Genomic DNA, 24,746 nt, shown 5'->3' with positions numbered 1-24,746 from the left:
GTGTGTGTTAAGGCTACCTTCTCTGTTTGCTTACCTTTGAGTTCTGTGTGGCAGGCACAGCCTTGTTTATTCCTATATATCAGTTCCCTTTATCCCTGTATGTTGTGAGGTTAGCATTGTGTATTCTTAGGTGACTTTCCCTTGCCCTTGTGTGCTGTATGGTACAGCCTAGAGTGTTATTTTTTGTGGCTTCCTTTACCCTTGACTGCTGGTGGCACAGCCTTGTGTTTCCTATAGAAACGTCTGTCAGTCCCTTTTCCCTTGCGTTCTTAGCTAGCGCTGTGTGCGTTGCTGGTGCTCCTGTCCCTTTGGGGACCCCTCGTTCTTTCTCCACTTCCCAGTGTGTGACTTGGTTCCTGTTCGGCTGTGAGGCCCGCACGCTTGGACTCTGTGCGAGTGGGTTCCCGATAGGCCGTGAGGCCTGCCTGAATGCTCTATCTCCCATTTTCTGGTGGTGCTAGTTGGTTGTTGTGTGTGTGCAGGGCTTGGTGGCTAGTGCGTAGGGCCTGTCCGGTCTACCCTAGGCCTTGGCCAAAACCCTATACTAGGCCTCGGCCTAGGCTCAAGGGCTCACGACCAGATTAACACCATATAGTGCACAAAACTTTAAAAAATGAAAGTTGCCCCGCCAAACTGATCTAGACTATCCAAAGCATAGGTGCCAACTTTTCAAAGCAATTGGGGGTGCGGAACACAGCATAAATTACACCTCCCTGAACACAACAAAGGGACTTAATCAATATTGGGGGTGCTCAGCACCCACTGTACCCATATTGCTGGCACCTATGATCCAGAGCTCCTTACCCTGCTACAGATCCTGCAACCTGTTTGTTTTTTGTTTTGTTTTTTGTTACATTTGTACCCCGTGCTTTCCCACTCATGGCAGGCTCAATGCGGCTTACATGGGGCAATGGAGGGTTAAGTGACTTGCCCAGAGTCACAAGGAGCTGCTGAGTAGCCAAGTGGCTACAAAATAACATCTTTTAATTTACACTCCCCACCCTCTCCCAATGTGTTCACAGCTCAGAAACAACAGTCTGATAAAGCTATGTGGCTGAACTTAGCTTGCAAAGGCAGTAATTATATCTACTGATTATATCAGCAATTAGTCTGTCAGAAACTGTAAGTCTATGCTTGTGCTGCAAGTGTGTCTGTTATATTCCCCCTTGTGACTGCATGTAAATCAGAGCAGGGGCACTAAATGCTTGATCAGAATTTAAAAAACAAATCCCAGGCTGCTAAATAAATAAAAATCCCCCCACAAATCTCTTTGCCACTCCTCTGGCACTATCTTATCTCATCTGTTGATTTGAAATAGGGAAAAAATGATCCCCATTTATTGTTGTCTCATGGCTGATATTTTTATAAACAACGCTGATCTTAGGGTTGGTCGGTGCCTTTCTAAAAAATATAACACTGATGGACATAAGTGAAGGTATGAATATACTAACAAACCTTGTCCAGAGACAGGGAGGTGTTAGAACTAGAAGACATTAACTGAGATTACAGGGGGCTGACTCAGGAATAATATCAGGAAGTACTTTTTCCACAGAGAGGGTGGTAGAAACCTGGAATGCCCACCCGCAGGAGGTGGTGGAGATGAAAACAGTAACCGATTTTTTAAAAATGTGTGGGATAAACACAAAGGAATCCTGTATAAAAGGTATGGAACCACACAAGCATAGTGGTGATTCGATGGCAACACCAGTAATTGGGAAGCAAAGCCAGTGCTGGGCGGACTTCTACGGTCTGTGCTCTGATCATGGCTGAAGAGATCTGGATGGGCTAGAATGGTCGCTTAGATGTCAGCTTCAGTAGATGTGGAACAAGGCCAGTGCCGGGCAGATGTCTACAGTCTGTGCCCTGAAAATGGCAAGGACAAATCAAGATCAAGTATGCATTTGCAGTATTGCATCATATGAGTTTATCCTGTTGGACAGAATGGATGGACTATGCATGTCTTTATCTGCCATCATCTACTATGTTACTGTGGGGGGGGGGGGGGGGGCGGGAGGCAGTGGTAGACATATCGGTAGTGAGAAGATGGAGACCAATTCAACATAAACACTTGGAACATTTGGGGGGGGGGGGGGGCACTGCCTTTTTAGCACACCCCAAACTATACCTATGGTGGTGGAGCAGCAGCGAAAAGGGAGGGCACTTCTACTGGGGAAGGGTTATGGAGGAGCCAAAAGGGATTTTTAAATATTGTTTTGGTGGTAGGATAAGAATGCAGAGCCTCGAACTCCACACCATGTCATATTTAATCTTGTTAATTTTTAATTCCTTGTGTTTCTTGCTTCATTCCTTGAAAATGAATGAAAAAAAAAAAAAGAAAAAAAAAGTCACTCATATGCTCATCTTGTTGCATCCATATATCTCAACTGCACTTGCCCCCTCTGCTACCTATTAAGATGTGCCAAACATAAGAACAGAAGAGTAGCAATACTGGGTTAGACCAATGGACCACCTAGCCCAGTATCCTGTTTTCCAAACAGTGGCCAAGCCAGGTCACAAGTACCTGGCAGAAACCCAAATCATGGCAACATTCCATACTACGAATCCCAGGGCAAGCAGTTGCTTCCCATGTTTGCCTCAATAGCAGACTATAGACTTTTCCTCCAGGAATTCGTCCAAACCTTTTTTAAACCCAGATACGCTAACCGTTGTTACCACATCCTCCGGCAAAGAGTTCCAGAGCTTAACTATTCACTGAGTGAAAAAATATTTCCTCCTATTTGTTTTTAAAGTATTTCCATGTAACTTTCCTTGAGTGTCCCCTAGTCTTTGTACTTTTGGAACAAGTAAAAAAATTGATTTACTTCTATTCATTCTACACCACTCAGCATGTTGTAGACATCAATCATATCTCTCTTCATTCATCTCTTTTCCAAGTTGAAGAGCCCTAACCTCTTTAGCCTTTCCTCATACGAGAGGAGTTCCATCCCCTTTATCATTTTGGTTGCTCTTCTTTTAACCTTTTTTAATTCCACTGTATCTTTTTTTAGATGCGGCAAACAGAATTGAATGCAATTCTCAAGGTGCAGACGCACCTTGGAGCAATACAAAGGTATTATAGCATTTTCAGTCTTATTTTCATCCCTTTACTAATAATTCCTAGCATTCTGTTTGCTTTTTTGGCCACCGCCACACACTGAGATTTCAGCGTATTATCTACAACAACACCCAGATCTTTTTCTTTAGCGCTGATCCCCAAGGTGGACCCTAGCATCAGGTAATTATGATTCGGATTATTCTTTCCAATGTGCATCATCTTGCATTTGTCCACATTAAATTTAATCTGTCATCTGGATGCCCAGTCTTCCAATTTCCTAAGGTCTTCCTACAATATTTCACAGTCTGCACATGTTTTAACAACCTTGAATAGTTTTGTATCATCTAAAAATGTAATCACCTCACTTGTCATTACAATTTCAAGATCATTTATACATATGTTAAATAGCACCGGTCCCAGTACTGATCCCTGCAGCACTCCACTGTTCACCCTCCTCCATTGAGAGAAATTACCATTTAACCCTACCCTCTGTTTTCTGTCCAGTAACCAATTCCTAATCCACACCAGAACCTTGCCTCCTATCCCATGACTCCAGTTTTCTCAGGAGTCTCTCATACTACTACTACTATTTAACATTTCTAGAGTGCTACTAGGGTTACGCAGCGCTGTACAGTTTAAACAAAAAGGACAATCCCTGCTCAAAGGAGCTTACAATCAAAAGGACGAAATGTAAAGTTGGCAGTCTAGAATTCTTGAATAGAGGTATAGTGGTTAGGTGCCAAAGGCGACATTGAAGAGGTGGGCTTTGAGCAAGGATTTGAAGATGGGCAGGGAGGGGGCCTGGCGTATGGGCTCAGGGAGTTTATTCCAAGCATGGGGTGAGGCGAGGCAGAAAGGGCGAAGCCTGGAGTTGGCGGTGGTGGAGAAGGGTACTGAAAGGAGGGATTTGTCTTGAGAGCGGAGGTTACGGGTAGGAACGTAAGGGGAGATGAGGGTAGAGAGGTAGGGAGGGGCTGCAGATCAAGTACATTTGTAGGTCAGTAGGAGAAGCTTGAACTGTATGCGGTACCTGATCGGAAACCAGTGAAGTGATTTGAGGAGAGGGGTGGTATGAGTATATCAGTCCAGGCAGAAGATAAGACGTGCAGCAGAGTTCTGAACGGACTGAAGGGGGGATAGATGGCAAAGTGGGAGGCCAGTGAGGAGTAGGTTGCAATAGTCAAGGCGAGAGGTAATGAGAGAGTGGATGAGAGTTTGGGTGGTGTGCTCAAAGAGGAAAGGGCGAATTTTGCTGATGTTGTAGAGGAAGAAGCAACAGGTCTTGGCTATCTGCTGGATATGCGCAGAGAAGGAGAGGGAGGAGTCGAAGATGACTCCGAGGTTGCAGGCAGATGAGACGGGGATGATGAGGGTGTTATCAACTGAGATAGAGAGTGGAGGGAGAGGAAAAGTGGGTTTGGGTGGGAAGACAATAAGCTCGATCTTGGCCATGTTCAGTTTCAGGTGGCAGTTGGACATCCAGGCAGCAATGTCGGATAAGCAGGCTGATAGTTTGGCCTGGGTTTCCGCAGTGATGTCAGGTGTGGAGAGATAAAGCTGGGTGTCATCAGCATAAAGATGATATTGGAAACCATGAGATGAGATCAGGGAGCCCAGGGAAGAGGTGTAGATTGAAAAAAGAAGGGGTCCAAGGACAGATCCCTGAGGAACTCCAACAGAGAGTGGGATGGGTGTGGAGGAAGAGCCTGAGAATGTACTCTGAAGGTGGGAGAGATAAGAGGAGAACCAGGAGAGGACAGAGCCCTGGAACCCAAATGAGGACAGTGTGACAAGGAGTAAATTGTGATTGACAGTGTCAAAAGCAGCGGATAGGTCAAGGAGGATGAGGATGGAGTAGTGACCTTTGGATTTGGCAAGGAACAGGTCATTGCAGACTTTAGATAGTGCCGTTTCTGTCGAGTGAAGGAGGCGAAAGCCGGATTGAAGCGGATCGAGGATGACATGAGAGGAAAGAAAATCAAGGCAATGGCTGTGAACGGCGCGTTCAAGTATCTTGGAGAGGAAGGGTAGGAGGGAAATGGGGCGGTAGTTGGAGGGGCAGGTAGGGTCAAATTATGTTTTTTTTGAGGAGAGGTGTGACTACAGCATGCTTGAAGGTGTCAGGGACAGTTGCAGTGGAGAGAGAGAGGTTGAGGATACGACAGATGGGGGGGGGGGGGTGACAGAAGGAGAGATGGTGTTAAGTAAGTTGGTGGGGATGGGGTCTGAGGAACAGGTGGTACATTTTGAGGAGGAAAGAAGATGGGCGGTTTCCTCTTCGGTGATATCAGGAAAAGAGGAGAAGGTGGCCTGCGCTGGTTGGTTGAGGGAGTGGGTTATAGGGTGAAGGGGAGGAGATGGTTTGGTGGTGAATTTGAGGTTGATCTTCTGCACCTTGTCGCGGAAGTAGTCAGCCAGTGATTGAGGAGAGAGTGGGGGGGGGGGGGGGGGGGAGCGAAGGGCACTTTGAGGAGGGAGTTAAGGGTGGCGAAGAGACGACGAGGGTTTGAGCTGAGGGAATTAGTCAATTGGGTGTAATAGTCCTGCTTGGCGAGGAATAGGGAGGACTGGAAGGAGGATAGCATGAATTTGTAGTGAATGAAATCAGTATGGGTGCGAGATTTCCTCCAGAGGCGTTCAGCTGATCGGGCGCAGGAGCGAAGGTATTGGGTGCAAGGGGTCAGCCAAGGCTGGGGATTAGTACGCCTTGTGGGATGGGAGATGGATGGTGCAAGGGCGTCCAGAGCCGAGGAGAGAGTGGCATTGTATGTGGAGACAGCCTTGTCAACAGACTCGGAGGACATAATGGAAGGGAGGAGATCAGAGATACTAGAGGATAAGGTGGGAGGGTCGACAGCCTGGAGATTCCTGGAAGTAGTGGTTAGTGTTGGGCGGGACTGAGGGGGAGGGTGATGAAGTGTGAAGGTGATCAGGTGATGGTCAGAGAGAGGAAGAGCTGAGGCACAGAAATTGGAGGGTGAGCAGGTAGAGGAGAGGATGAGGTCAAGACAGTGGCCAGATTGGTGAGTAGGAGTGGTGGAGCTCAGTTGGAGGTTGAAGGAGGAGGTTAGAGTGAGGAACTGAGAAGCATGTGGGTCGGATGGGTTATCAGTGTGTATGTTAAAATCTCCAAGAATGAGGGATGGGGACGAGGGCTCAAGAAAAACGGAGAGCCAGGCATCGAAGTTGGTTAGGAAGGAAGACAGGGACTTATCAGGGGGGGCGGTAAATGACTGCAACTCTGAGTGGCAGCGGGTAGAATAGACGGATGGAGTGAACTTCAAAGGATGAGAAGCAGTGAGACTGCGGTAGGACAAGAGGTTGAAAACAGCAGGAGGGCGAAAGTAGTAACCCGACACCGACGCCGCGGCCAACTGGGCGGGGAGAATGGGAGAAAAGATAACCTCCATGACATAGGGCCGCGACTGAGGCCGAGTCGTCGGGGGTGAGCCAGGTTTCAGAGCCAGGAACTTTATCAAAAGCTTTCTGAAAATCTAGATACACTACCATCAACCGGCTCACCCTTAAACATATGTTTATTCAAGCCTTCAAAAAATGAAGAAAATTGGTGAGGCAAGACTTCCCTTGGCTGAACCTATGCTGACTCTGTCCCATTAAATCATGCTTGTCTTTGTGTTCTGTAATTTTTATTCTTTATAATAGTTTCCACTATTTTGCCCAGCACTGATGTCAGGCTTACCGGTCTCTAATTTCCTGGATCACCCCTAGAACCCTTTAAAAAAATCAGCGCCACGTTCACCACCCTCCAATCTTCAGGTAGTACGGATGATTTTAATGACAGATTACATATTGCTAACAGCAGATCAGCAATTTCATGCTTGTAAAAAGTAGCCTGCAGTAGTTTGGATGTGTGGAATTGGTGCACGCTGGGCTATTTTTTTTTTTGTTTTTTTTTGACTGCGGCTAGGAAAAAGGGCTTTTTAAAATGGGGGCAGTAAATGGCCATACTCTAAAATTAAAAATAGCGTGTGGCTATTTACTGCCTGAGCACTTACCGCCATCCATTGATCTAGTGGTAAAGTCTCATGCAGGGGCGTAGCTACGTGGGCCCACGGGGTAGATTTGGCCCTGGCTCCCTGCTGCCAACCCCTTCAACCCCCTCCCGCCGCCAACTGTACCCTGCTGCTGCCATCGGGTACCTTTGCTGGCGGGGGTCCCCAACCCCCGCCAGCCAAAGTCCTCCTCTCCGGGTCCCCAACCCCCACCAGCTGAAGTCCTCTTTGGCGCCGCCGCATTGCTGATCTGCAGGGCTTCTGTTTCTGTGAGTCTGACGTCCTGCACATACGTGCAGGATGTCAGACTCACAGAAACAGAAGCCTTGCCGGAGAAGAGGACTCAACCCCCGCCAGCAAAGGTACCCGATGGCGGGGGAGGGTTGGCAGTGGGTGGAAGGGGGGGGGTCGAAAGGGTTGGCACTGGAGGGAGGGGTCAAAGGTGGTGGTGGTGGCTGTGGCAGCGGTCAAAAATGGTGTGTGGGGGTGGTCGGCGGCACCGGGGGGGGGGCCTAAAATGTGCCCCCTCACCTTGGGCTCTGGACCCCCCTCCCGCCGAAGTCTGGCTGCGCCCCTGGTCTCATGCGCTACTTGTGTGGTATTCAGGCAGCGTGCACCAATGTGGCTGCGCTGCCAATCACTGCCAGGAACGCCCCAAGGGTAGAAAATAGAGAAATATTTTCTACCGCTGGAACCAGTGTGCCCAACTTTGAAACTACCGCAGGGTGCCCGTGCTTCCCCTGCGGTAAGGTCAGTTTGGCGCACGCTACTTGTGCGTTACCCCTACCCTTACTTAGTAAAAAGGCCCCAAAGCCTGGTTAACTAAAGGATTTCAGTTCCCAAAACAAGAACATTCAGAGTTCAAACAGCTCCTGGAGCACGATAAAAATGAATCACAGCATAGGAGGCAACTTTTCAAAATGATGGGGGGTGCTAAACCCAATGGAAATGATCTCTCCCTTTCACACTGTCAAGGAGTTTGCTCAATATTGGGAAGCTCCCACAGATCACATTATGCCGTGCTTCAGAGAGCGGCTACCCTCTCCGTGGGCGGGGGGCCTGCACTGCACTTTTCTGTCGCGTGCCGTCGAGGTGACGCGGAGCCCCGGTCCCGGGAGCAGCTCGTGGCACAGGGAGGTGGAGCCGTTCCTGCTCCGCCCTCCCCCTCCCCCTCTTTCACCACACCCCCTTCTGTAACGCTGTATCTTGGTAACACACCCGGCTGTTGCCTGCTCCGAGAGCTGAGCCCGGGGATCGGGGTCTCCCTGTGCACCGTGATGGGGAAGCGGAGCGGTAAGAGGCGGCGATCGGTGGCTCTTGAGACCGGGCGAGGGAGGGGGGCGGAATCAGGAGGCAGAGCACGCCGAATTAGCATGGTGGTGGGGGGAAGATGGTGATGGGGTCCACGGGGAGTGGGGGAGAGGAGGGAAGTGGTCTTCGCCCCCTCCTCCCCGAAGGACACTCCCGGGGAAATGCAAGAAGAGAGCAGGTTGAGCGCAATACCCAGGGGCAGGGAGGGGAGGCCCGTTTTCGCCCTTTCCGAAATCCCCCACTAGGCACCGAGGTTCAAAACACAGACCGATCAGCAATGGTTGGAAAATGAAAGGAAGGTGCAAGGAGATAAAAAAATAAATAAAAAACAATCGAGGAGGGAGATACATTTATGTAAAATACTGAAAGATTTTGTACTTCCCCATCAGTTCAGTTTGCTGCAATATTTAGTACTGCTAATATATCAATTACTCTCTTGGGAGCTTTGAATTGTTTTATTGTCCTCAATTTCCTGTGTGATTTATACTAAAGTACCAAGGAACGGGGGGGGGGGGGGGGGGGGGGGGCACTGCCTCCAATGGGCTTGTCCAGGGCAAACTGAATGACCCTGGCTTATGAATTAGGGTATGTCAAATTTATTGTCTGTGCTTTTTCCTTATTTTGCTTATACCTGTAAGTCTGGAACTTAGCCTATAAGGTGTTGAGCTGTGCTTGGAAGTTCTTTTCAGTCAGGCCAGTGTTACCGCCTTTTGTGGCAATTTTCAGTTCTACCCAGCAGCAATGAGAGCAGCTTTCTTCATCTGTGTGATTTTGGAGGAGCAAAACTGAAAAATGATCATCATGCTCCTCTTTGCTTTACACCTAAAATGTAGCAGATTATATTTACATATCACTGCTTTACTGACCACAGCCTGTAATACCAAACCACTCTTGACCAGGGATTACCAATCTGACAATGGAGAAGGTCTCATTGGACCCATCTGGTCTGTGGTCTCTGGCATTCCCTTCTCTTCCCCACAACTAGGAATCCTGTGTCTATCCCAAGCCTCTTTGGAGACAGAAGAAGCACAACCTGGAGATCATGCAAGAAATCGAAGTGGGGGAGGTAGAGGAAGCACAGTCCGGGGGGGGGGGGGGGGTGTTTGACACGAGGAAGCACAGCTCAGGACATGGCAGGCTATGGGCTAGCAGCATTGCTACTAGTAAGATACAGGTCAGCGGTGTTTGCAGGTACTGTCCAGCAAGGCCACGGGGTCTTCGGAGGTCAGATATTCAAGCAATGTGCTCCTAGTTCTGGTAGCAGTTTGGATTTCTGCATGGTTGGGAGTGAGATTCTAATATGGGATATTGTATGCCTATTCAGCCAGGATGGTAAAGAAACAGCTCAGATTTTCCCTTGCTTTCTTCCTCATTATTAATAAACATAATAATGAGGAAGCAAGCAAGATGAAGTGGGTAAACCTTTTTGGAGCCACGACAGGGCTGGGGGGGGGGGGGGAGTTCAGCCTGTGCTTTGAGCAGGGGGCCTGACCGACACCGTCTCACCAACTGCATGCTATATAGAATAGGTTTTCTGAAATTACTTCTGGCAATCCTTCATTTTTATAGCGATAGAATCATTATGTTACAATTAATGAGCACATGCATTTTTCATTATAGTCATAGAATCATGTGGTTCCTGTCAGTCTCTCTTAGTGATGTTTCCCTCCCCCCTCCCTGTGGTTTCCTTACCTTTCTGATGGAGCCTGCTTTAAAATAGGCTGCTGGCAATGCTGAGATGAGTGCTCTTACAATCTCTGCCATCGCTCCTCTCCTCAGAGCCCTGCATGCCCATCTTTAATGGCACACTGATGTCTGTCTGTACGCCATTAAAGGCAGGCAGCCAGGGCGCTGAAGGATGACAGGAGCAACAATGTGCTGCTGCCTCCACTTTCATCTCCGTGGTGGCAGTGGAAGTGAAAGCAACGGAGTGGGCAGTGGCGGCCAGTGGGACTGCAAACATTGTGGGCCAGAGTGGGCCAGAATGTAGAAGCCTTAAGGCTGGGGTTGGCCTGTGAGCTGTAGTTTGCCTGTCCCTGCAATAAGCAGACAGGCTTTATGGGTAGCAGTCAGGGTGAATTCTTAGTTAAGTGGGCAGACTGGATGAGTCAGTTGGTCTTTTTCAGCCACTTTCTACTGTGTAACTAACCGTGCCATTAAATGTTGGTTTTGGCCCTGCATGGATACCCTCTACCATATCCGTTCAGTAGTACGGTTTCCAAAACAACACAGTATTCAAGGTGGGTTCGAAGCACAATTTCCTTCTACTGGTTATACACACCAACATCTGTTTGAAAACAGATGCAATCACTCTGAGGTGTCTCTCCTGGCTGTTTCACATCAGTAACTTAACCGGGTTAAGTTAACCCCTCTGTCTTCCCCAATGCATACTGCTTATGACAGGTCTGCTTTGCAGTACATATTTTAAATATAACAAAAGAATTAATCAGTCAGGTAAATAGTTGACAGGGCACTGCCCAAGGACTCTTTAAAAGCTGTAGGCGGTAGAACATGAAATGAGATTGAAGGGGGGCAGACTCAAGAAAAATGTCAGGAAGTATTTTTCACAGAGAGAGTGGTGGAGATGAAAACGGTAACGGAATTCAAAAATGCGTGGGATAAACATAAAGGAATCCTGTTTGGAAGGAATGGATCCTCAGAAGCTTAGCCGAGATTGGGAGGCGGGGCTAGTGCTGGGCAGACTTCTACAGTCTGTGCCCTAAAAATGGCAGATACAAATCAAGGTCAGTTATATAAAATAAAGTAGCACATATGAGTTTATCTTGTTGGGCAGACTGGATGGACCGTGCAGGTCTTTCTCTGCCGTCATCTACTATGTTACTCTGTTACTTGGAAGCGAGTGGAGTGATGCCAGACCTTTGTGTCACAGACGTCCAGTTGTGACTGAGCTTAGCATTTGATCTTGTTTTTCGTATGTTTGATCCCACCAATTTATATTAAACTGAGATTGTAAAAACGAAAGTCTTCAGACAGCATTTTATACCAATCACCTCTGTAAGGCCCCTAGGGTACGTAAAGCAAATGGTGAATATTTTTAGGGATTTGTTATGTGTGTGGCAGAAAGGTCGATATGTAAATAATAATATTGTGTCAAGAAAAATTGGGGGACCGTTCTGATCTTTCTGGGGTCTGATCGTGCCATATGGACAGCATAAGCTGGAGAGTGGACTCGGAGGTTAAGACTCAGTACTGATTATCAACAGTTTAAGACATTGTTGAAAGCTTTTTATTTAGTAAAAAGCATTTCTTGATGGATAAAATGGGTCTGTTTCTTTGGCAGTTTTTCCTATTATGTTTAGAATTACATTTTTATGTAATTGCCAGTGTTTGCATATTTTTTTTAGCATTGTGAATGTTTTATACTGTAACCTTTGATTTTAAAGCAGGATATAAATCTTTGAAATAAATACATTTTTGAAAGGGGGAGAGGTAAGGTGTGACCATAATGAAAAATACATACTCTTTATTTGAAACTTAAAAAAAATACAATACATTAGATACTAGGGCCAGAAATAAAGGAGAGTTGTGAAGAAGACCAAAGGAAGATGCAACAGATTGAAGAAACAGCCAAGTTGCTATTCTGAGGAGTGAAAGTAATTTTGCCATTTTAAGGGAGGAGGCTACATTATTTTAATTGCATGTAAAGTGTAAATACAGATAGTGCGAGGAAGATGTTTACTGAGATTTGTTAGTTGTCTTTAATTAATTAGATGCTAATGTAATCTTACTTCATATGTAGTACTGACTGGTATTACAAGGTTTGGCATGTTTCTGCCTTGGCACTGTTAGTCATCTCCAGCCTCTTTACTTGCATGCAGGGAAAACATTTCATGTGCTGCCGTGTACTATCTTTGTGTACAGGCTTCGTTCCTTTTCCCTCGCGGCACCTTATGCCTGGAATGGACTTCCTGAGCCTGTACGCCTAGCTCCATCTCTACCTGTTTTCAAATCTATGCTGAAAACCCAACTTTTCACCACTGCTTTTGGCTCCTAACCACTACTCAATTCCCCTATCCTTGTTCCTTCTCACCCAGTACTTTCCTCGCCCTTAATTGTCTTGTCTGTCTGTATTTTTAGATTGTAAGCTCTATCAAGCAGGGACTGTCTCTCTGTGTCAGGTGTTCAGCGCTGCGTGCGTCTGGTAGCACTATACAAATGTTAATAATAATAATAATCTTGGAGTGGGGTAGCCTGTTCTTGAGGCATCATGCAGCGAAACTGAGGCAGTGGGAAATAGTGCTGCAGGTCCCATAGTGCATCAGGGTAGGGTTGTCAGAAATCCAGGACTTGCTTGAAATCTCCTTTCTGGAACCGGGTAACATGGCAGCTCTGTTTTTTTTTTGGGGGGGGGGAGGGGGGGTTCTTACTTGTTGCAGTACCGCAGGACTGAACTGAGCTGGAAACGTGCCTCGTGCGACACGACCCCTAGAACTCCTATCCCGCCTACTGCATCGCAGCCAAGCAGGGAAGATAATGGATAGGACACAATTCTGGAGCCCCCCCCCCCCACCGCCTTCCTTGCTTAGTATGTGGTTTCACTGCCTGCACATAACTCACTTTGGCTCTGCAATACCACACACTCAGTTTGATTCCTTTCTTTACCCTTGTTGCCCACAACTAAAGATCTTGTCTTACCTCTCCCCTGTTCTGAAATTCAGCATAAGAAAAGCTTGGCTGCTGCATGTGGTAATTTGTTTTTTAAGATAAAAGCTCATCTTTATGAAGAAAAACCCCCCAAATGGTCAGTTCTGCATCTTTCCAGTTGTGCATTCTGGTCCCTTGAAATATGTTAGGTCTCCTTCAGCTTCTGTTAGCTAGCAAATTTGCTGAGTAGTAGTTGCCCACTCACTCCAGGTAAGTTGGACAGGGTGACCCACTCCATATCTTGCCCTCTTTCATGTAGCATAGACTTATTCTGACGTTCCTAGTGACTTCCCTAAGAAAAACAGACTCCACTCCATACATGCATTGGGCAAAGCCAGGACTGGAACAGTCTCTTCAGTTGACCTGGGATGCGATGACCATTCTACTGAGTAATCAGAGGTGCCAGTTCCAGGCTGGAGACTTTTTGGCCAGTCCTGGTTTTGAACTTACACCTCAAAGCAGTGTGGGATTTGTAGTGCCTGATCCTGATCCTATTCATTGAAAATCAGTACTTCAAGTCCCATAATACATTAGGATGAACTGTTCAGAAATGTCCCAAAATCTCCAGTCTGGAACTGGTTAACTTAGAATTTCTGAGTAAAGTATGTTTGAAAGAAGACAGTTAGACTAGCAGGGCTGCAGTCCCCGGTCTCACCTGCCTGCCTTCTCGGCTCCGGGCCCCCTGTATTCAAAGCAGCAGTTGCAGATCGCGTCTTTTTTTGGCCTTCCCTCCCTGTGTCTCGCCCTCGCGGAAACCGGAAGTTACATCAGACAAGGGCGGGACATAGGGAAGGAAGGCCAGAAGAAACGCGATCTGCGACTGCCGCTTTGAATGCAGGGGGCCCGGAGCCGAGGAGGCAGGCAGGTGAGACCACGGACTGCAGTGGGGGGGGGGGGGGGGGAGGCCGCAGGGGGAGCGGCAGTGGGGGGGGGGGGGGGCGGAGGTGGGACGGCCTTGCCCCGGGCCCGGCCTAGTCTCTCGGCGGCCCTGTAGGCTAGTCTTGCCTTGGTGTGTTGGTACCTTTTGGCTCCGATTGCAAATAGTGATAGCAGGACCTATAGATATCACAGTGTGCTTGAATGTATATTTAAAAGCTTGGGAACTGATTGCAGAACTGCCCAAGTTTCTCAGTTCCAGGAAGAGGCTTTTAAGCTGGTCCTGGTTATGAACCTACATCCCAAAGCAGTGTGAGATTTATAGTCCCTGATTCTATACATTGCAATCAATGCTACCGATCCCATAATGCATCAGGATAGGGTTGTCAGAAATGCAGAACCAGCTTAGTCTCCCTTCTGGAACTGGGTGATATTGCAGCTTGGGGACTGAACAAAGTCTGTCTCCAGGGACAAGAACTTGTCTCCAAAAATGTTCCTCCCTTAGTCATAGCTTTTTGATTTCAAGCTCTCTTGAGTAATGCTGTATTATAGCTTTAAGATATGGCAGAGGGTGCTAGATCTATTACAGCACCCATTGGGTTGGGTGCCCTGTGAAGTGTTGAAAAACCCAGAGGCAGCACAACCAAGAGAGTGTTCATCAAAACAAGGCTCGTTCCTATTGATTTTCCTTCTGTTGTTTGACTTAAAAAGTGGTAACATCATGATATCAGGGAGGCGCTCGAGCAGATGGCAGTGTGAAAGGTGAGCTCTTCTAGGCACAACACAAAAATATAAAATACGGTACCGGGCAAAGTTAATTTGAAGTCTGAAATCAGGTCCACATATGTGTAGAGATGTCTTCCTCCTCTAGACAAAGTTTGGAAACCAATTTTACATCAAATCCAGGTATACAGTGCCATAAATCAGATCTGGCTTCCCTGAACAAAGATGGCGTCGGTACTAATACGCACATTGATATTACAGACCATCTAAATTGTATAACGGCCATTTTAACTGAGAATAACTCTGCGATTAAGGAGATCAAAACGATCCTTCAATTGTGAAATATCAACTTTTATCACTTTTGAGTCTCGCCTATCACTACTGCTACTACTTAACATTTCTATAGCGCTACTAGACATACGCAGCGCTGTACACTTGAACATGAAGAGACAGTCCCTGCTCGACAGAGCTTACAATCTAATTAGGACAGACAAACAGGACAAACAAGAGATAAGGGAATATTAACGTAAGGATCAGACGCAGAATCAAGGATTAGTGTTTTAGAAGGTGGTGCAGCTTTCAGTCGCTCAAATTTTAAGCGAGTACTGCTAATAGAAAATACCTTAGAAGACATAAGTAACCAGAACAGAAGAAATAATATCAAAGGCATCCAAAGGTAATGATATCGCTGCATTTCTTGATGAATTTATATCAAAGACTTTGAATCTTAAGTTTGATAAACCACTTGATTGTGAGTGGGTCCTCAGGGTACCTGCATATGTGTCTACTAAACAGGCCAACCTCACTAACCTCAGGACGCTGCCATTGCGCTCTGGCGCTGCTATTATGGACCCATTTCTTTTTCCTTACCTCTCTGCCCTACTTACCCCTTTCCATTTACTGTACCCTGTCTATTTTTTATTCAAATGTTGTAAGCCACATTGAGCCTACCAGAGGTGGGAAATTGTGGGATATCAGCACTGTAAAATAAATAAATTGCTATGCCCAGTAATTGCAAAAACCCAACATCCAATTTGATGGAATGATAATCATGTTTCTATCAATTAGAATTTCTCAAGATTGGATTATATCTTTTTCTCCAAATATCTGGTGGTAAATATTACTAAGGCAACAATTGAACCAATGGTTCTGTCTGACCCATTTTGATATCCATTCAACATCTTCTGTGGAATCTAAATCCTGGAGATTGAACATTTCTCTTTTATTGGCTGAATCTTTTTGTAATAATCTGAAAGTACGGATTGAGGAATACTTTTCTAAAATGAGACGGATGGTATGGATTATGCAATAATATGGGATGCCTTTAAGGCTTACATAAGAGGGAAAATATTGAAATTATCTATTTGTCAACAGAAAAAAAAACTAAATGAGGCAATTTCTGAACTTTAATCTGCTATAAAGTTTTTTGAGCTGAAATATCATAGTAATCCTCATTCTCATGATATTCAAAAATTGAAATGTCAGTTGAACCATTTATTGAGTGATAATATGGGTCTATTATTATTACCAGAACAAGCAGTATATTATTCTGGAATGAACAGGGCAGGTTGAATTCTTGCTATCTATCTAAAGGCCTACTAATTGGGTTTCTACCAGGTACTTGTGACCTGGATTGGCTACTGTTGGAAGCAGAATATTGGGCTAGATTATGCTCGTCACCATTTTAATAGCATGTGCTTCTGACAAAAACAGATCGGATTTTCTCTCTCTTCTCACAGTATTATGCCGATTTATAGAAGTCTAGGAAGGCTCCTACATGAGATCAGATTGACATTTTCGTTAATAAGCTTAGCAAACCTACTTTATCATCTGTTGATATCATGTCTTTAAATAAACCAATCATGTTATCTTAGATTAATAAAGCCATTGCCTCCTTAAATACTAGGAAGGCACTTGGTGGTGATGGCTTACCTATTGAATTTTATCAACATGCTACCTCATATCTTTCTGCCAAATTATTAAATATGTTATTATTTTGTTGTTGAAAATAAAGACGGCAGTGATTCTTATACTGAGGCAATAATCACTGTACTTTCCAATCCTGGCCGAGACCCCCTGCTTACAAGAATTACAGGCCTATTCCCTATTAAAAGTATGACTGTAAGGTATATGCTAAAATAGGTAATAGCCAAACTCATTCATCCTTTACAGACTGGATTTGTTAGAGGCAGATTGTCCTCAGATAACACTAGACTTTTTCTGTCATGTTCTACAGAGAGCTCAGTGTCTGGGGGTTGTGTGTTTGGTTTCCCTGGATACTGAGAAGGCTTTTGATTATACTGAATGGAAATTTTTATTCTCTGTTATTCATTGATTCCAAATAGGGGATTACTTTATAGACGGTCAAAATATTCTACTCTAACCCTACCACTTGGGTCCATGTTAATTCGACTCTTTCACACACCCTTCAGTACCACCTGAGGGACTAGACAACATTTCCCACTCTTCTTGTTATTTATTTTGGCATTAGAACTTAATAACTTAAGAACTTAATACGTAATGAGTATTCATGCTTCTAATGATATCAGAGAAATACAATTGTCCTCTTCATCTATTAAATTGTCTGCATATGCGAATGATGTAGTTTTGTATATATCTTCTCTGGAACAATCTATACTGACAGTTTTCAATTTAATCGACTCCTTTGGTTATCTGTCAGGGTATATTATAAATTGGAATAAAACTGTTTTTTTTACCTTTAAACGTTTTATATCAAAAGTTGTTGGTGCAGGGAAGGTATTAAATATCTTGGTTTAACATTTAAAATCTACAGTTCAAGATATATGTAATTTTACAACATCTGAAGGGATATTTTTTTATTACATTTGTACACTGCGCTTTCCCACTCATGGCAGGCTCAATGCGGCTTACATATTGTATACAGGTACTTATTTGTACCTGGGGCAATGGAGGGTTAAGTGACTTGCTCAGAGTCACAAGGAGCTGCCTGTGCCTGAAGTGGGAATTGAACTCAGTTCCTCAGTTCCCCAGGACCAAAGTCCACCACCCTAACCACTAGGCCACTCCTCCACTGTTGCTACTATTTGAGATTCTACATGGAATGTTGCTATTCCACTAGCAACATTCCATGTAGAAGTCAGCCCTTGCAGATCACCAATGTGGCCGCGCAGGCTTCTGCTTCTGTGAGTCTGACGTCCTGCACGTATGTGCAGGACGTCAGACTCACAGAAACAGAAGCCTGCGCAGCCTTCTACATGGAATGTTGCTAGTGGAATAGTAACATTCCATGTAGAATTTCCAATAGTAGCAACATTCCATGTAGAATCTCCAATAGTATCTATTTTATTTTAGTTACATTTGCACCCCGCACTTTCCCACTCATGGCAGGCTCAATGCGACTTACATATTGTATACAGGTACTTATTTGTACCTGGGGCAATGGAGGGTTAAGTGACTTGCTCAGAGTCACAAGGAGCTGCCTGTGCCTGAAGTGGGAATCGAATTCAGTTCCCCAGGACCAAAGTCCACCACCCTAACCACTAGGCCACTCCTCTACTGAGGATATGTGTGCTAAATGGCTTCCATTATATTTTACTTGGTGGGGTAGACTTGATGCTATAAAAAAAGATTTTGGCTTCCCAAATTATGTATATGTTACTAATTCCCAATGGCTTATTTTAAACAAATTGATAAGATTATAGCCTCATGTTTATAGAATAATAAACCACCTAAGATAGCAGTTCAAAAACAAACTACCTAATGATCTGGGAGGTCTTCATTTTTTTTAGTCTTTTATAATCTGGCTTTCTTGCTCTGAGCTGCTGCTTGGTGGTCATCTGACCTTACCACAGATTTTACACCTCTTTGGTTACACATAGAACAAAATTTAGCAGGTCCAATCCCTATCATGTGTCGATTTAGTATTAAACCTCTGCAGTCTAATGTGGAAAAGGATTTAATGAGGGATATTTTTCTAGCTATTAAAAGGCTAGATGATGATATGCCTAATCCTATTAATATTACTACAAGATATTTTTATGGAATAATTCAACCATTACTACTGATAATAAACCAATATTTTGACCTATATGGCATACATGTTCTTAATGATATTACGAATGCTGATACAATTGCATCATTTGACAGTTAAATATAATTTACCTACTGTGATACACTATTGCTACCACCAACTGCATAACATTTAATTTTTATTTTTGTTACATTTGTACCCCGCGCTTTCCCACTCATGGCAGGCTCAATGTGGCTTACATGGGGCAATGGAGGGTTAAGTGACTTGCCCAGAGTCACAAGGAGCTGCCTGTGCCTGAAGTGGGAATCGAACTCAGTTCCCCAGGACCAAAGTCCACCACCCTAACCACTAGGCCACTCCTCCACTGTTGCTACTATTTGAGATTCTACATGGAATGTTGCTATTCCACTAGCAACATTCCATGTAGAAGTCAGCCCTTGCAGATCACCAATATGGCCGCGCAGGCTTCTGCTTCTGTGAGTCTGACGTCCTGCACGTACGTGCAGGACGTCAGACTCACAGAAACAGAAGCCTGCGCAGCCTTCTACATGGATTGTTGCTAGTGGAATAGCAACATTCCACGTAGAATCTCCAATAGTAGCAACATTCCATGTAGAATCTCCAATAGTATCTATTTTTTTTTTGTTACATTTGTACCCCGCGCTTTCCCACTCATGGCAGGCTCAATGCAGCTTACATGGGGCAATGGAGGGTTAAGTGACTTGCCCAGAGTCACAAGGAGCTGCCTGTGCTGGGAATCAAACTCAGTTCCTGAGTTCCCCAGGACCAAAGTCCACCACCCTAACCACTAGGCCACTCCTCCTGGCCATTAAAGTATTACAAATACTAATATAAACATTCCTGAATTACCTAATGTTCTCTTGCAAATACTATCATTGGGCAAGATGGCATTGAAATTTTACAAAATAATTTGGAAACATTATGGTGACATTAATGCTTCTTTGGTTATAAGTCTGTGGTCCGTGGTCCTTTACTACTAACACTAACGTTGATGTTAATACTTCAGATTCTAACGATTCCTCATCTTTATCATGTATAAAATGAGAGAACTTCTGATCTCTGACCAACAGACCTTTGCAACCAGCAGGAACGTTGCAGACCTTGTATTTTTTATTGTGTAAAGCTCACTGGCCACCTGTCAAACAGTCAGTCTTATTCTAATCGCTGCTGGCCATGTTTTTCTCAGCTAGGTACATTGGATCACATGATTTATGTACATTCCTTTTGGTCAGCTATGTGGGATCATATTCAAACTATAATTCCCTATTAATATTTTATTATCATTTCAAATAGTTATAGTTCTCTGCTTGTCTGTCGGAAAGCAAACTTGCTGAAGAACATAGGACATTTTTTGATATAATGAAGTCTATAGCGTTAAAAACTATTGTCATGGAATGGAAAAATAATTCCTTACTATCTTTCCACTTTTGATGGAATTCTTTATGCTTAATTTATTGTTACGAAACATATCTGGCTGGGAAATCTAATTGCAAAAATAGACACAAAAAGGTTTGGGAACCTTTCCATTCATTTTGGAAACAATCACTTGGATAATGACTTAGAATATTATTAAATCTCATTAACTTTTCATTAGCTTTATATATATACTAGTAAAAGAAGCCCGTTTCAGAGCAAATGAAACGGGCGCTAGCAAGGTTTTCGTCGCCAACACCCCCCTCTGTCCCTGGGCAACCCCTTCGTTGTTCTGGCATTGCTCCACCCCCAACGTCATGACGTTTGACGTGAGGGCAGGGCCCGGAGCAATTTCCCACCCCCCCCCCCACCTCCCTGCCTCCCTCCCTGCCTCCCTCCCTTCATTGTTCTGCCATTGCTCCGCCCTTGAGGGCGGGGCCCGGAGCGATTTTGGTGGCTTCACCACCACGAACCTTTGAACCTTTTTGAAGGAAGTCAGAGCTTGGCTTCACTGATGTCAGTGTCCTCAGAACGTTGAGGGTGAGTTTTATTATAGTAGATATTATTCCTATGTTTTTCTAGTGACCTCAGTGATGTTCATCACCAACATAGGAATAAAATATCTATTATAATAAAACTCACCCTCAACGTTCTGAGGACACTGACGTCAGTGAAGCCAAGCTCTGACTTCCTTCAGAAAGGTTCGAAGGTTCGTGGTGGTGAAGCCACCAAAATCGCTCCGGGCCCCGCCCTCGAGGGCGGAGCAATGGTAGAACAACGAAGGGGTTGGCAGGGAGGGAGGCAGGGAGGCAGGAAGGCGGGGGGAGGGTGGGAAATTGCTCTGGGCCCCACCCTCGTGTCAAACATCATGACGTTGGGGGCGGAGCAATGCCAGAACAACAAAGGGGTTGACCAGGGAGGGAGGGGGGGGGGTGTTGGCGACGAAAACCTTGCTAGGGCCCGTTTCATTTGCTCTGAAACAGGCTTCTTTTACTAGTATGTATATATATATATATATATAAAGCTAATGAAAAGTTAATGAAATATATTTTGATTTTTATTTGGATGAATTAATCTTATTGAGCTTTGACTGGATACCGAGAAATTACAGATTATATACACTTACGGGTTCAGAAACATTATTTTGAATCAAGCCATTAGTTGAGTATTAGAATATTATTATACATACTGCTATCGGGATTCCGGCGATGTGCCTTTTGTAAACAATTAGGGCCCGATATTCAACCGGCGGTGGGTAGCACGTTTGCTGTTTGCTGCCAGCAGTAAATATGGATATTCAATGCTGCAATTTAAGCAGCCTGTTTTGACTGCTCAACATAGCTGGTCTGGCGCTGAGTATCTGTGCCTAACCAGCTATGTTGTGTGATATAGCCAGTTAGTGGCTAGTCGCTAACTGGGATATTCAGTGGGAGATAACCAGTTACCTCCTGCTGAATATCTGCGGTTAGGCGCTTAAACCCTATTTAACTGGCCAGGAGCTGTTCCTGGCCAGTTGAATAGTTTTGAATATTGGGGGTTAGTGCTTTATTTACTTAGGGGGTCTTTTACTAAGCCATGCTAAATGTTGAGATGCCCATAGGAATATAATGGGCGTCTCATCATTTAGCACCAGCTGATTTATAGCGCGAGATAAAAATGCTAGCACTGCTTTGTAAAAGATCCCCTTACTGTGTCACATGATTGTGTTGTTATATTTTCTGTCTTTTATAAATATTCAATTAAAAAAAAGGATTTGAACTTGTTATGATTGCAGCTGCAGTCCAGGCCTATCGACCATCCAAAGCCAGGCTCTCAGAGGTCCAGAGAGGTCTGGGTAGGTTCCAGTTATTGAGGCCTCTATTCATAATTAAAGTTAAAAAAAAATAAGGCACCAAAAAGTGTCACATGATTCACATTAAAAAAAAATGTAACGAGCTTTTATAGCTGCCTTCTGTGTAAGTGTACCAATTAGAACTAAAACATCCAAATTTGAGGCCCAGGCCAAAAGGTCCTCCAGGCCTTTCTTTTCTGATCCAAACTGAAAGCAGACAGCAATATCTCTGCTTTCACCTCGTCATCCAAAGCCATAATTCTTTGCATTCTATAATTCCCTAGAGCTAGCAAAACAAAGTGACCTTCTCAGGCCACCCCTAGGGAAGAGCATAAAGCAAACAGTGACATTCATGAGGCTTGTGTAAGTACTAGGAGTTCTGTAACATTTTGCTTTAAATGAGAGAGAGTACAGCCTGTGCTAATCTGAAAAGAAATCCTCATTAAGGGTCTCTTTTATCAAGCCAAGTGGCAATGCCGACGGATCCCATTCAAAGCGAATGGGCTTTGTTGGTATTCCTGCAATAGGAGCTGCTAATAAGAGGCTCTAAATCAGCATAAATGTACTCAGGCCAGGCACATTCTCCGTGAATGAATTGCATTGAAGGGATGCTAACAGGTTTATTTTCGAAAGAGGACGCCCATCTTTCGACACAAATCGGAAGATGAGCGTCCTTCTCACAGGGTCGCCCAAAATCGGCATAATCAAAAGCCAATTTTGAGCATTAGAGGCATAGCGAAGGCGGGACTTGGGCATGCCTAACACATGGGCGTCCTCAACCCATAATGGAAAAAAAGGGCGTTCCTGATGAGCACTTGGATGACTTTTACCTGGTCCTGTTTTTCTTACAACCAAGCCACAAAAAGGTGCCCGAACTGACTAGATGACCAACGGAGAGAATCGGGGATCATCCTCCCCGTACTCCCCCAGCAGTCACTAACCCCCTCCCACCCTCAAAAAAACATCTTTAAAAATATTTTGTGCCAGCCTCAAATGTCATACTCAGGTCCATCACAGCAATACTACTTATTGCTTTCCATTTATTGTATTCGCCTGTTTTTTATCTAACTGTTGTAAGCCACATTGAGCCTGCCAGCGGTGGGAAATTGTGGGATGTAAGTGCTGTAAAATAAATAAATAATAAATAAATATGCAGGTCCCTGGAGCAGTTTTAGTGTGTACAGTGCACGTCAGGCAGGCGGACCCAGGCCCCACCCCCTCCTGTTACACTTGTGGTGGTAAATGTGAGCACTCCAAAACCCACCAGAAACCCACTGTACCCACATCTAGGTGTCCCCCTTCACCCGTTAGGGCTATGGTAGTGGTGTACAGTGGTGGGTAGTGGGTTTTGCAGGGGGGGGGGGCTTGGGGGGGGCTCAGCACACAAGGTAAGGGAGCTGTGTTCCTGGGAGCAATTTATGAAGTCCACTGCAGTACCCCCTAGGGTGCCCAGTTGGTGTCCTGGCATGTCAGGAGGATCAGTGCACTACGAATGCTGGCTCCTCCCACGACCAAAGGGCTTGCATTTGGTCGTTTCTGAGATGGGCATCCTTAGTTTCCATTATTGCCGAAAATCAGAAACGACCAAGTCTAGGGACGACCATCTCTAAGATTTGGGCGTCCCCGACCCTATTATCGAAACGAAAGATGGACGTCCATCTTGTTTTGATAATACGGGTTTCCCCGCCCCTCCATGGGACGTTTTGCGAGGATGTCCTCAGCAAAACTTGGGCATCCCTTTCGATTATGCCCCTCTACGTGACCCAGTTCCAGGCTGAAGACTTTTTTGGGCCGTCCCGGTTTTGAACTTGCATCCAAAAACAGTGTGGGATTTGTAGCCCCTGAGTCTGCTCATTCAAATCAGTGTTGCAAGTTACATAATGCAACAGGAAGGGTGTTGAGAAATCAAGAATGTCCTAAAATCTCCAGGCTGGAACTGGGTAACTTAGCATCTCTGGCATCATAGGCGGTCAGGGGCCCAACTGTTTGGGAAGGCTAAAGGGGCGGGGTTAGGGGTGGTACCAGCAGTGGGGCTTACATCCATAATTGTCTGACAACACACCTAGCTCCGCCCCCACCTAGCCCTGCCCTTGTTGACAAGATGTGTTTTAAAATTCAAGCAAAATTTGTACAGAAAAACTAATTCAAATAAGCACAATGCTATCATAGGAAACCTATCTAGCCCATTACAATAGCAAATGCCATTGAAAACAATAGCAATATATTATTAGAAATGAGGAACTGCCTATGCATGGGTCCATGTGTAAAAAGTCAAAAGCTGTTCCAGTTGGATAGGATGTGCCTTAAAAGATGGAGGACTATATATATATATATATATATATATATATATATATATATATATATATATATATATATATATATATATATATATATATATATAACTTATTTTAGAGTTTTTCATTTAATTGAAAACTTTCCATATATAGATATAAATATTATGAAATAGAAACTGAATACCACTAAAACAGCTTTAAAAATATTGTAGCTGGAAGAGACAGCAGTTATAAACTCTCTATTTTGTGCTAATTTTTCTACACTTTTCTATACAATAGAGATGGCCAAATTCAATGAGGATATCCTTTTTCCTGATGGGTTCATCTTAGCAGCTGTTGTAATGTGCCTTAGGAAGCCTGGTGTTATAAAATAAGATGGACTATATTGAAATTAAATGGAAGTAAAATTAAACTCACCTTTCATTAGGGCACATGAAATCACATCTTCACATGTCTGTTTTCAGTCTAACCTTCTTGGGCTCCTCCACCTCCCGTGGCCACCTCCGTTTCAAAACTACAGCCAGCCAGCCAG

The 24,746-nt window shown here is 44.7% G+C and overlaps 1 protein-coding gene across 1 annotated transcript in view; it reads left to right on the top strand.

Moving 5' to 3' along the window:
- Positions 1-8,239: 8,239 nt before the first annotated feature.
- Positions 8,240-24,746, top strand: part of DUSP14 (dual specificity phosphatase 14) — a 46,295-nt gene continuing 29,788 nt past the window's right edge. Inside the window, exon 1 of the mRNA XM_030222395.1 lies at positions 8,240-8,361. The gene's annotated coding sequence lies outside the window, so the exon portion shown is untranslated. The remainder of the gene's footprint in view (positions 8,362-24,746) is intronic.

Source organism: Microcaecilia unicolor, chromosome 13 (assembly GCF_901765095.1).
Source record: "Microcaecilia unicolor chromosome 13, aMicUni1.1, whole genome shotgun sequence".
In the NCBI taxonomy this organism is placed as follows: Eukaryota; Metazoa; Chordata; class Amphibia; order Gymnophiona; family Siphonopidae; genus Microcaecilia; species Microcaecilia unicolor.
Note: the sequence above shows the minus strand (reverse complement) of the source record. Positions and strands in the feature narration are given on the sequence as shown.